The sequence below is a fragment of the Lepidochelys kempii genome, chromosome 5, assembly GCF_965140285.1.
Source record: "Lepidochelys kempii isolate rLepKem1 chromosome 5, rLepKem1.hap1, whole genome shotgun sequence".
In the NCBI taxonomy this organism is placed as follows: domain Eukaryota; kingdom Metazoa; phylum Chordata; order Testudines; family Cheloniidae; genus Lepidochelys; species Lepidochelys kempii.
The window spans coordinates 90,996,572-91,008,981 of record NC_136384.1 but is presented as its reverse complement, the minus strand read 5'-3'; the positions used below and the strand labels follow the sequence as shown (position 1 = coordinate 91,008,981).

General features: G+C 43.3%; 2 protein-coding genes across 12 annotated transcripts in view; one reads left to right on the top strand and one right to left on the bottom strand.

Moving 5' to 3' along the window:
- LOC140911615 (terminal uridylyltransferase 7) overlaps positions 1-8,312 on the top strand; it is a 54,274-nt gene extending 45,962 nt beyond the window's left edge. Inside the window, exon 30 of the transcript XR_013635833.1 lies at positions 7,393-8,312. The gene's annotated coding sequence lies outside the window, so the exon portion shown is untranslated. The remainder of the gene's footprint in view (positions 1-7,392) is intronic.
- LOC140911616 (terminal uridylyltransferase 7) overlaps positions 1-12,410 on the bottom strand; it is an 89,516-nt gene that overhangs the window by 27,763 nt on the left and 49,343 nt on the right. For 7 of the 11 annotated variants that reach the window (XM_078852866.1, XM_078852867.1, XM_078852873.1 and 4 more), the window contains one exon: positions 10,485-10,812. The gene's annotated coding sequence lies outside the window, so the exon portion shown is untranslated. Of the gene's footprint in view, positions 1-2,609; positions 3,185-4,625; positions 4,803-4,926; positions 6,564-10,484; positions 10,813-12,410 lie in introns of those variants that run through there. The other 4 variants (XM_078852869.1, XM_078852868.1, XM_078852870.1 and 1 more) reach the window with 4 other exon arrangements.

Sequence of the window (12,410 nt, the reverse complement as noted above, 5' to 3'; positions counted from 1 at the left end):
TGGGGCCCAAAACTGGACACAGTACTCCAGATGAGGCCTCACCAATGTTGAATAGAGGGGAACGATCACATCCCTCGATCTGCTCGCTATGCCCCTTCTTATACATCCCAAAATGCCATTGGCCTTCTTGGCAACAAGGGCACACTGCTGACTCATATCCAGCTTCTCATCCACTGTCACCCCTAGGTCCTTTTCCGCAGAACTGCTGCCTAGCCATTCGGTCCCTAGTCTGTAGCTGTGCATTGGGTTCTTCCGTCCTAAGTGCAGGACCCTGCACTTATCCTTATTGAACCTCATCAGATTTCTTTTGGCCCAATCCTCCAATTTGTCTAGGTCCTTCTGTATCCTATCCCTCCCCTCCAGCGTATCTACCACTCCTCCCAGTTTAGTATCATCCGCAAATTTGCTGAGAGTGCAATCCACACCATCCTCCAGATCGTTTATGAAGATATTGAACAAAACTGGCCCCAGGACCGACCCTTGGGGTACTCCACTTGATATCGGCTGCCAACTAGACATGGAGCCATTGATCACTACCCGTTGAGCCCGACAATCTAGCCAGCTTTCTACCCACCTTATAGTGCATTCATCCAGCCCATACTTCCTTAACTTGCTGACAAGAATACTGTGGGAGACCATGTCAAAAGCTTTGCTAAAGTCAAGAAACAATACATCCACTGCTTTCCCTTCATCCACAGAACCAGTAATCTCATCATAAAAGGCGATTAGATTAGTCAGGCATGACCTTCCCTTGGTAAATCCATGCTGGCTGTTCCTGATCACTTTCCTCTCATGCAAGTGCTTCAGGATTGATTCTGTGAGGACCTGCTCCATGATTTTTCCAGGGACTGAAGTGAGGCTGACTGGCCTGTAGGTCCCAGGATCCTCCTTCTTCCCTTTTTTAAAGATTGGCACTACATTAGCCTTTTTCCAGTCATCCGGGACTTCCCCGGTTCGCCACGAGTTTTCAAAGATAATGGCCAATGGCTCTGCAATCACAGCCGCCAATTCCTTCAGCACTCTCGGATGCAACTCGTCCGGCCCCATGGACTTGTGCACGTCCAGCTTTTCTAAATAGTCCCTAACCACCTCTATCTCCACAGAGGGCTGGCCATCTCTTCCCCATACTGTGCTGCCCAGTGCAGTAGTCTGGGAGCTGACCTTGTTCGTGAAGACAGAGGCAAAAAAAGCATTGAGTACATTAGCTTTTTCCACATCCTCTGTCACGAGGTTGCCTCCCTCATTCAGTAAGGGGCCCACACATTCCTTGGCTTTCTTCTTGTTGCCAACATACCTGAAGAAACCCTTCTTGTTACTCTTGACATCTCTGGCTAGCTGCAGCTCCAGGTTAATGAGTTAATGTGTGTGTATATATCCTAAAATTCATCACTTCATAAATCTGTTCACTTACACATTGAGACATTTTAGCCAAAGACTAACAGAAAATGACCACATTCAGATGATGGTACTTTATCATAAAACTGAAATTCAGTCTTTCCTTTGTGGGCTACTTCCAGTTTTTGTTGTACTGCTTATTTGCCTGGCAGCAAAATATATAAGTTGCTGTGTTCTGTGTATACAATGGCTCAATCAACCCTGTATTTAAAGTTTTCTTCTTTGATTGTGGATGGGAGTGAAAGATAAATGCTTTTATGGAGCTAAGTGGCCATAGAGAGACCCCACAGCCCTTCCATAGAAGATATTCATAAAAATCATTATTTGCTCCCTGTCCCCTAGGCTCCCTCCTGCCCCCTCCCCCTCAGTACCTTTTGCCATGAAACATGCAAATATAAAGTCTTCCAGCCTTCAGCTGAAGTTACATTGAGCAAGGTTCTGTGGATGCCTTCACCTTTCATTCTGAAGCTATCTTTCCTCCTTCCACTCTAGCCTGGGTTATTGTTGGGTGTTTCTCTAGGCAGCTATGAATGCAGGATTCTTCCCATAGCCTGGGAACCACAGTCCCAAACCTGAGGCTCATGTCAAAAGCTACAGGTACTTTGGAGTTGAAGTTCACTTCACAACTCAGGTATGTGATATGACAGGATTTTTTTGTGTACTGATCCTGCAAGCCTTCCCTAGGGGCTCAGTCAAGCTCCCACTGAATCAAGAGATCTAAGATACAGGCAACCATTTAACTCAACTACAGAGAAGATGACATTAAATAAAAACACACAAATCAACTGTGATCAGGATATTCAGTCAATATAAAACAAAGTGATAAACTACTCCATCCTTATATATCAGACAGGATGAATTCAGGTGAATAGAATGAGCAAGGAATGTAAAAAGCAAAGTCCCCATAAACTCGAAAGGGATTTCTGTGTGCCCAGAAAATGCAGGGTTAGGTTCTAAATTAGCTTTCTCACAGAGGAAGGTGCAGAAAAATTCAGAGAAATACAAACAAAAACATACACTACATATCAATTGCAACAAATTTAGGATGACTTTTTAAAAAAATAACCTATTCCACATTCTCCTTTCAGATACATATAAAGGCAGCATATCTAATTCTTAGCACACAGGCTGAGGTAAAATGAGCACTTGATAAAGTATTCTAGTCTCAGCCTCATTAGGGGGGATAATTGTTTCATAGGGTTGTGCTGTGAAGAATAGTTTGCTTGTCAGATACTTTGGAGAATGTAGCTCAATACATAAATGCTATTATACATATTTAAGTGACTGGTGAATTTCTTAACACTGTTAGCTATCTAAAGGTGGGTCAAAGAACCAAACTCCAACTTATTAATTTGGCTGCAAGTGTGTGGCCAAAGGATCTGAGTCACACTAATGGCGCACATGGTAAGAGATAAATAAGGTGGACGGTGTTGAAGAATACATTAGAAAGAAGAGAATTGGGCATCTGTCTTTTTGAATGCACAACTCAGCTGTAGGCAATAAACTCACTTACTGTGTGGATTTCCTCCTCCTTTTAGAATCTTGTCCCAAAACTTTAAAATTCAGTATTGTGCTCCTAAGGCTGTGTTTGAATGAATCTGCAGAAGAACTGATTTGAACCTAAGGGCACTTCACAGCTGGTGGGATTTTTGTTCTCCAGAGTAGTTATTTTACTGAGGAATCACATGCTAGTAGCTCTTTTCTGATAGGAGCTTCATTTTTACAAAACTGGGATTATTATATAACCAAATCTCTACTGGATAGCACAGTCAGTAAAGCCTGAATTTTCCTGGGGGAGAAGAGGAGAAACCACAGTAAAAAGAAAATATTGCCATGCAAAACATTAAACAGATAGGTTTCAGAGTAGCAGCCATGTTAGTCTGTATTCGCAAAAAGAAAAGGAGTACTTGTGGCACCTTCAAGACTAACCAATTTATTTGAGCATAAGCTTTCGTGAGCTACAGCTCACTTCATCGGATGCATAGTGTGGAAAATACAGAAGATGTTTTTATACACACAAACCACCCATTTTTTCATGGTTTGTGTGTATAAAAACATCTTCTGTATTTTCCACACTATGCATCCGATGAAGTGAGCTGTAGCTCACGAAAGCTTATGCTCAAATAAATTGGTTAGTCTCGAAGGTGCCACTAGTACTCCTTTTCATTAAACAGATAATACATTTTCTCCCTCGAAACATACAGCATTACATTTTGAGGTTATATCACCTTTATACTGTGGTATGTACGCTATCTACCCACAGCAGTCAGAGTGATGTCAAGTTTAAAGGCAAGCTAAAAATTCAAAGAAAGTAACAGGGAAAATTAGCATCTCTGTTCAAGCATCAGTTTTAACAGGCACTTAATATAATGCCCATTTTAATGCAGGTCTCAAAATACTTTGTTACAACTTCCTATTTTCACATGCTAATGCTTTTCTGAATAATTACCGGAGGCTGAAATTTTTGAGGCTTTGTCTTTGCTTGAGTGAGTGTCTAATTTTATTTAAAATTTGGCTTTAGAATTTAGGTTAAAATGGCTATTTAGATGCCCACAATTATTTGTGGTAATATAACTGACCATTAAATACCACAGGTGGGGGTTGGCTGGAAGTATTGCCTGTGCATTCCCAGACTTTCTAATATTTAGGGTTTTGTTAGTAAATTTATGATTGGAAGGTTTCAAAATATTTGGGTGAATGTTTAGTGTTTATAGGCTTCAATTTTCTGGTTTTTTTTTTGTTCACAAGGAAACTTATATGTAAATGATAGTGGAGGATACCTTCACTGATGATCCACTTCTCCAGTTGGATTTTAGCATAGATTACTTTTTTGTAAATAAGATTAGAATTACAAGTCCGTGAAATGATCTATAAAAACTCTGCTTTAAGACTGAGGGCCTGAGCCAACTTTCATTGGAGTCAGTGGGAGTTTGTCCATCGATGTGATGCCAGTTCCATTAGTAGCACCCTTGATTTTCTGTATGGAGACATCCAACTGAACATATTTCGAAGAGCATATTGCACTTTTAAATTGTAATATTCATAATGTGTTGCTGACACTGAAGAGAGGCTACGTGCTTGCTCTGTTAGCCAATTTGTACACACAATTCTGGTCTACGCACACAAACATGTACTTTTGTATACGCAGTTAAGCCATTACTATTGGAAAATATGGCTCTGAGGCTAAATATTCTTAAGTATAAATCAAGATGGCAGCTGTTTAAACTCACCTGATACTGTTTCTTTAGCTATAGAGAAAACAGCTTTGCCTTCTTATGTCTCCTTGGGATGTTTCATGTCTCTTTGATCATCTTTCACTGCACCACCCCTATGTCTTTGCTGAATATTTGACATGTTCTCTCAGCATATTAGGATTGGATATGAGGGAGGCAAAAGGAAGGCCTTTCCTTTAAAAAATAATTGTTACGTTTTCAATATAATACACTGTCAACATCCCCAGCACCTAACTTAGCACATAACTGAAAGGTTCAACTGAACACCAGAAAAAGTTATTGACTATTTTATACTTACAAGAGAGGCAACACTTGTCCCAGTGGTCATTCATTACAGGTGACTATTTTATTGAGAAAAGCAAGAAGATTAATATTGATTTATGCCCTGCAATCTAAAATATATTGCACCCCGTCTGTGTAAAAGTTTTTATTCACAAGAACTACATTAATTCATCAAGCATTTATGCTTGTTTTTAAGTTTAATTGTGAAACCATCACTCCTGAGCAGTTAAACTTTAAAAAAAAATTAGGACAAATGCCTCTGCATCAGAGAGTAAGTACAAATAAATCTAGACAGTTGGTGTTGCTTGGGCACACATTAGCTAGCAATAGGGAATATTAAGGAGAAAGATGACACAGCTGAGGAGGATCTTGCTGAAGTATGAAGCAACTAAAATAGGTCTCCATCTTTAAGTTGTTAAATCTTTGCTCCAAATAGTCACACTCCCACACTGCAGCAATAGAGATTATGGCTGGTGTTGCTTTTCTTCCCATTAACCTTTATCCCAGAATCATAGGACTGCAATGGACCTTGAGAGGTCATCTAGTCCAGTCTCCTACACTCATGGCAGGAATAATCATCATCTAGGCCATTCCTGACAGGTGTTTGTCTAACCTGCTCTTAAAAATCTCCAATGATGGAGATTCCACAACCTCCCTAGGCAATTTATTCCAGTGCTTCACAGCCCTGACAGTTAGGAAATTTTTCCTGATGTCCAACCTAAACCGCCCTTGCTGCAATTTAAGCCCATTGCTTCTTGTCCTATCCTCAGGAGGTTAAGATGACCAATTTTTCTCCCTCCTCCTTGTAACAACCTTTTATGTACTTGAAAACTGTTATTTCCCCCCTCAGTCTTCTCTTCTCCAAACTAAACAAACCCAATTTTTTCAATTTTCTCTCATAGGTCATGTTTTCTAAACTTTTAATCATTATTGTTGCTCTTCTGGGGACTCTCTCCAATTTGTTTGCATCTTTCCTGAAATGTGGTGCCCATAACTGGACACAATACTCCAGTTGTGGCCTCATCAGCACAGAGTAGAGTGGAAGAATTACTTCTCGTGTCTTGCTTACAACACTCCTGAAAGTACATCCCAGCATGACATTCGCGTTTTTATGCAACAGCGTTACACTGTTGACTCATATTTAGCTTGTGGTCCACTATGACCCCCAGATGCCTTTCTGCAGTACTCCTTCCTAGGCAGTCATTTCCCATTTTGTATGTGTGCAACTGATTGTTCCTTCCTAGGTGGCATACTTCGCATCTGTCCTTATTTAATTTCATCCTATTTACTAGTATTTCAAGTTCTTCCTGCTTATTCTCCATACTTCTTGCACTAGCATACAGACATCTAAGATACTGATTAGATTCCTCCCCCCCCCGCCGGTTCTGCCTTCTCTCCTTTAACCCTGCTGTAACACCCCACGCTCCCCCCAAATTCTGACCCTTTTCCCAGGTCTCCAAGGCTTTGACTTACCTGTGGGCTTTGCTCACCTGCCCCCTTCAAACCTAGTTTAAAGCTCTCCTCTCTAGGTTAGCCAGTCTGTATCCAAATATGCTGTGATAAATGAAGTGGGGATAGCTCCCTTTTATGGACACCAAGCCAGCCAGTTAGCTGTAAAAATCCCTCTTGGTAGCTGTTCTCTGCTTGCTTTACCTGTAAAGGGTTAAAAAGCCTCCCTGGACAGGTTTAAAAAAAAAAAAAAAAGTGGGCACCTGACCAACAGAGCCAATGGGAGGGCTAAAACTTTTTAAAATTGGGAAAAACCTTCCCTTTGTTGTCTGTTGTTCTCTCTGGGCTGCAGGGACACAGAGCAGCAATGCAAAAAGCAGGAATGCTGTGTAAGGTTTGAACCAGGTATGAAAAATTATCTTCCATACCTAGAAGGAATCATTGGGACAGGGAATGTTTAGATAGATGCGATCAGGTTTATTTCGGCTTGTGGATCTCCTCCGTGCTAACCCCAGATGCTTTTGTTTGCTTGTAGCCTTTAAGCTGAACCCCCAAGAAAGCTCTTTTGGGTGCTTAATTTTTGGAATTGCTCCTTTAAAATCTAGCAAAAGTCTAAGTTCCAGATGTATTTTCTTCCTTTTTGTTTTTAATAAAATTTACCTTTTTAGAGAACAGAACTGGATTTTTGGAGGCCTAAGAGGTTTGTACATATGTTGTTTAATTAGCTGGGGGCAACAGCTAATTTCCTTTGTTTTCTTTCTTAGCTCTTCCCCAGAGGGGGGTGAAAGGGCTTGAGGGTACCCGACAGGAATTCCCAAGTGCTCCTTCCTGGGTCCCAGGGTTTTTTTTGTATTTGGGTGGTGGCAATGTTTACCAAGCCAAAGTCAGAGAAAAGCTGTAACCTTGGGAGCGCAATAGAAGCCTGGAGTGTCAAGTATTAATTTTTAAAATCCTTGCGGGCCCCCATCTTCTGCACTCCAAGTGCCAGAGTGGGGATTCAGCCTTGACATATGCTCGTCCCCTTCTTTGATAGGTGGGCCCCATCTCTGCTTAGCAGTCCTTCCTGGAACAGCATCCCATGGTCAAGGAAGCTGAAGCCCTCCTGGCGACACCATCTTCGCAGCCAGGCATTCACCTCCAGGACGCACCTGTCTCTGCCTGGGCCCCTACCCTTGACCAGAAGGATCGAAGAGAACACCATCTGCGCTCCCATCTCCTTCACCCTTACTCCCAGAGCCCTGTAGTCTCTTCTCATCTGCTGAGGGTCAGACCCCACAGTATCATTAGTGTCCACATGGATAAGTAGCATGGGGTAATAGTCAGAGGGCCAGATGATCCTCGACAATCCCTTCATAACGTCTCAGATAAATAAAGTAGGAACAAAACCAAGGGGAGAGGGCATGAGAACCAGTAGCCTGCACATGGTGCAGGACAGATAGCTCCAAAGCCATGCACACAGCCCCTCCTACAAATCCCAGGGAAAGACTACCATAGGAACAGAAGTAAAGAGGAAAAAATACATGTCAGCAGTGCCCCCACATGTAATATATATACATATACATTATACATACACACTATCTTTGCTCCTCCATTTTTCAACAATATATTAAACTGGAGTGTAGGACAATGGGGAACAGAGACATCAAAGAGAGCATGAGAAGCTGTGGTGTACCAAGGCGGATGCAGCAAGCTATCTTTAACACAAATTAACACAGTCAGCTAACTCACTGCTCCTTCCATATCACACTGGGATGGAACAAAAGAGATCTTTCTGTAACACTATCAAAGACTGTGGAGATGATCGTTCACATTTCTTCTGCTTTCAGTAGTGGGACTTAAGTAAAACTCAAAGATATAGATGTAGTCTTTTGTTTGAATTCTTAACACAGATGAAGCTACAATATATCAGTCACACAGCTTCACTATAGCCAATTAAATAAGTGTACTTATCAACTAGTTTCAATACAGTCCATCTTATTGGCATAGTAACTGTGACATGAGCCTCAGGTTTGGGATTTTGGTTTTCAGGCTACGGGAGGAGTCCTGCATTCATAGCTGTCTAGAGAAACACTCTCCCTCTCCAACTAGCTCTCCAAAGGAACAAGAAAAAAAAAAAAAAACTCAACCACCACCCAGGCTGGTGTGGAAGGGGGAAGGTTGGCTTCTCCTTCGAGGGGTGTCCCTGTGGGCGCTCCACTTCAGGTGTCCATGCGCTCTGCTTGTAACTGGAGATTTCTAGTAGCAGTGCCTAGTGGGGTCGCGCATGGGCTGTCACCGTCTTGTGCTGCCTCAGGCAGTTACATAGTGCTGCGTGACCAACTGTACCTCAGTTCCTTCTCTACTGCCTTTGGCTTCACTCAGAGCAATTAGCAGCATCTCTTACCTATTTTTAGATAACTATAAAGCTATGTTAATAGTCAAATGAGATAGAAATAATTAAAAAAAAGCATAAAGGGTAAGAATGACTCTCTTTATCCCCCTTATTAGGAAAATAAGTTTAGGCTTCTATAATGTTACTGCTCCCCTTCTCAGTGAGGGACAGAACCTGTCTGGCATGCCCAGATTGCTGGGATTTAAACGCTCCCTGACTTGCAGGCTGTCAATCCCTATTTCTGACAGACATGCACGGTGTGTCTGCTATCTGGATGAGATACATATCCCTCAAAAGTGTCCACATTGCGGTAATCTAAAGGCCAGAACAAGAAAAGTGAGAGATCTTCAATGTAAGATCCTGATGGAGAAATCTCTGCAACCTGCCTCGGACCCTGCCCGGCCACTGGCAGCCTCTGACAGAGGTCCTGCCTCAACAGCCCCTACAAAAGAGCTTTTGTCCAAGAAGGCTACAAAAAAGCAGGCTCAGACTTCACCAGTGGGAATCTGCTAAGAAAAAGTGTTCCCCAATTGCCAAGTCTACGTCGGTACCGACCGCCAGAGAGCGAAAGACCATAAGCGAGAAAGCTCTGACAAAGTAAAACCCTCCGCCTCAGTACCCAGAGAGCCAAGAAGATACTCGGCACTGAGCGGCGCAATGGAACCACCTGTGGTACCTACACAGCACAACACAAGATCCTCGGCACCAGTGGCTACTACTCACACTCCTGTACTGCCAGCAATGCAGACATCGGTACTGGCATTCATGGTACCACACCAATTCTTGAGGAGACCAGTAGATCTGTATGCCTTAACACTGGAGTCCCTGCTTCTCAGTACCAATAGCATTCCAACTCAATCGGTACCGAGCTGGCTGACCACTCCACCTAGATCGGCTCCCCATCTCCAGCGATGATGATGAGGAGGAGGATGAAGGGGAGATATGTGCACCTCATCACTCCTCACACAGACCAGGTCCATCCCACCAAACAGGATACCACTCATCTTCAGATGCACATAGCTGGTATGGGCACCCAGGGGCGCCACCTCCCATATCATTCTCACTAAATTGGCCCTACTGGGACCTGTAGGCAGTATACAGGGCACAACATCGCAAGTCCCCCAGCCCACCAAAATCGAGAGCACCACAATCTCCATCACCACCTATACCAGGATCCTCAGAAACGCAGGAGGAGGTGACTGAAGAAAATGAGGAAATCTCAGACCAAGAAGCCTTACCACCACCGAACCAGACATCATCACCAGATAAAACTATAATGTCCCCACCCCCTACCACAGGGGATGACTTCACGCAATTCCAGAAACTCTTCAAAAGGGTGGCTGTCCCTGACCATATCCCTAGAAGAGGAACCTGAATCGCAGCATAAACTACTGGATATTCTTCAGACATCTACCACGACAAAGGTAGTGTTGCTGATTAAAGACGCTATTATGGAGCCTGCCAAAACCATCTGGCAGACACAAGCAACATCACCCCCGTCATGCAAAAGATAGGATAAGAAATACTATGTGCCATCTAAGGGAGTGGAGATCTTGTTAACACACACCACATCAAACTCACTAGTGTTGGAAGCTATAAATGAGAGGAGAGAGCAACGCCATACTATAATAACCCCGTATGACAGAGAATGGAAGAGGTTAGACCTCTTTGGTCACAAGGTGTATTCATCTGCAACACTGCAGTTTTGCATAGCTAATTATGGAGCCCTACCGTCAAAATACACACATACAATATTTTCGAAAATGTCAGAATTTATTGGCAGCTTACCGGAAGACAAAAAAGAACAAATTAAAGCCAACATCGCCGAAGGCCATCTCACTGCCAGGACAGCATTGCAGATCTCACTTGACTCTGCGGAAACAGCGGCATGCTCCATTGCAACATCCGTGGTCATGCACTGTGCATCAATGCTTCATTTCTTGGGGTTCCCGAGAGAGGTTCAGTCAACGGTTGAGGACCTGCCCTTCAAAGGCCCAAAACTATTTGCGGCCAAAACTGACGAGTCCCTTCGTATTCTGAAGGACTCTAGGGCAACATTAAAATCCCCGGGCATCTACACACCTGCAAATACAAAGAAACAGGATAGGTATTATACACAGAGATTCCCATTGCCACGTACACACAACCACACAGGAAGTTTGACCAACACCACAAGCAAAGCAGACCAGACGTCGACAAAACCAGAATCAACCTTCAACGTCCCAACAATCCACCTTGAAACAGCATTCTTGAAGGTGTGGTCGAGGGCACGAGACAATCACTCATTCTAACGCTGGAACTATCTCCCGACCATTTGGGTATGGCTTGTCACTGTTTTACCGAGTCTGGCGCACCATCACTGCAGACAAATGGGGTTTTGGAAATTCTCCAAACTGGTTATTTCACCCCTTTGATCTCCATCCCACCTCCCCATCCCTCTTCAGGGACCCCTCTCACGAATACCTGCTGCAACAGGAAGTGAACCACATTTAACACCTAGGCGCAGTGGCACAAGTACCAACACAGCACAGAGGCAAAAGTTTTACTCACACTATTTTCTAACAGTGGAGGCCCATCCTGGACCTAAGAAAACTCAACAAATTTGTAAAACCCAACATTTCAAAAATGGCGACACTAACAACTATAATCCTAGCATTAGGAAAGGGGGACTGGCTCTCGGCCCTCAACCTACAGGACACATATTTCTATGTTACCATTACACAGAAGATTGCTAAGGTTCACCCTAGGAAAACACTTCCAATACAAAGTACTACCCTTCAGCTTACTGACCCCCCGAAGGCCCTTCCCCAAAGTTTTAGCAGTGGTGGCAGCACACCTCTGCAGACATGGAGTCATGATATTTCTGGACAACTGCCTCATAAAGGCCCCAACACAAAGCTATAAATGCCACACAGAGTATGAGAACGCTTTTTTACGATTACAAACAAACACACAAAAGTTAACACTGATACCTGTCCAGAAACTGGAATTCATTGGAGCATGTCTTGACTGTTCAACAGCTACAGCAACCTACCTCATCAACACTTCATCACGCTAGTCAACTTAATATCAACAGGGACAGACAGTCCACAAACATCTGCCAGAACATGCCTACAACTTTTGGGACATATGTCAGTGATGTTGTTTGTCGTCAAACACGCCAAGCTACACGAGATGCCTGCAGGCCTGGCTTCGAACAGTGCACATACCACACAGGCACACCCTAAGCAGACATCTCACAACGGCAAACAAGGTAAAGGACTCCCTAAAATGGTGGACACAATTGAAGAACATCTGTACAGGAATCCCATTTCTACAAACGACTCCAACAGTTACAATTCACCAGGGATGCCTCCCAAATAGGCTAGGAAGTGCATTTACTCAACAACACAGTCCAAGGCCGATGGTCTCCACTGGAGACATAAACTTAAACATAAACTTGCTGGAACTAAGGGCAGTCCACAACGCATATGAGCACTTTCTACCACTAATTAAAAAAAAAGCCATCAGGATCCTCAAGGACAATGTAGTGTGCATGTTTTACATAAACGTCAAAGAGTTGGGGGGAGGAGCACAATCACACTCCCTATGCACAGAGGCGATACTGCTCTAGAATTGGTACAACATCGACATATCAGTATCCTACCTGCTGGGATGTCAGAACACAAAAGCAGATGCAC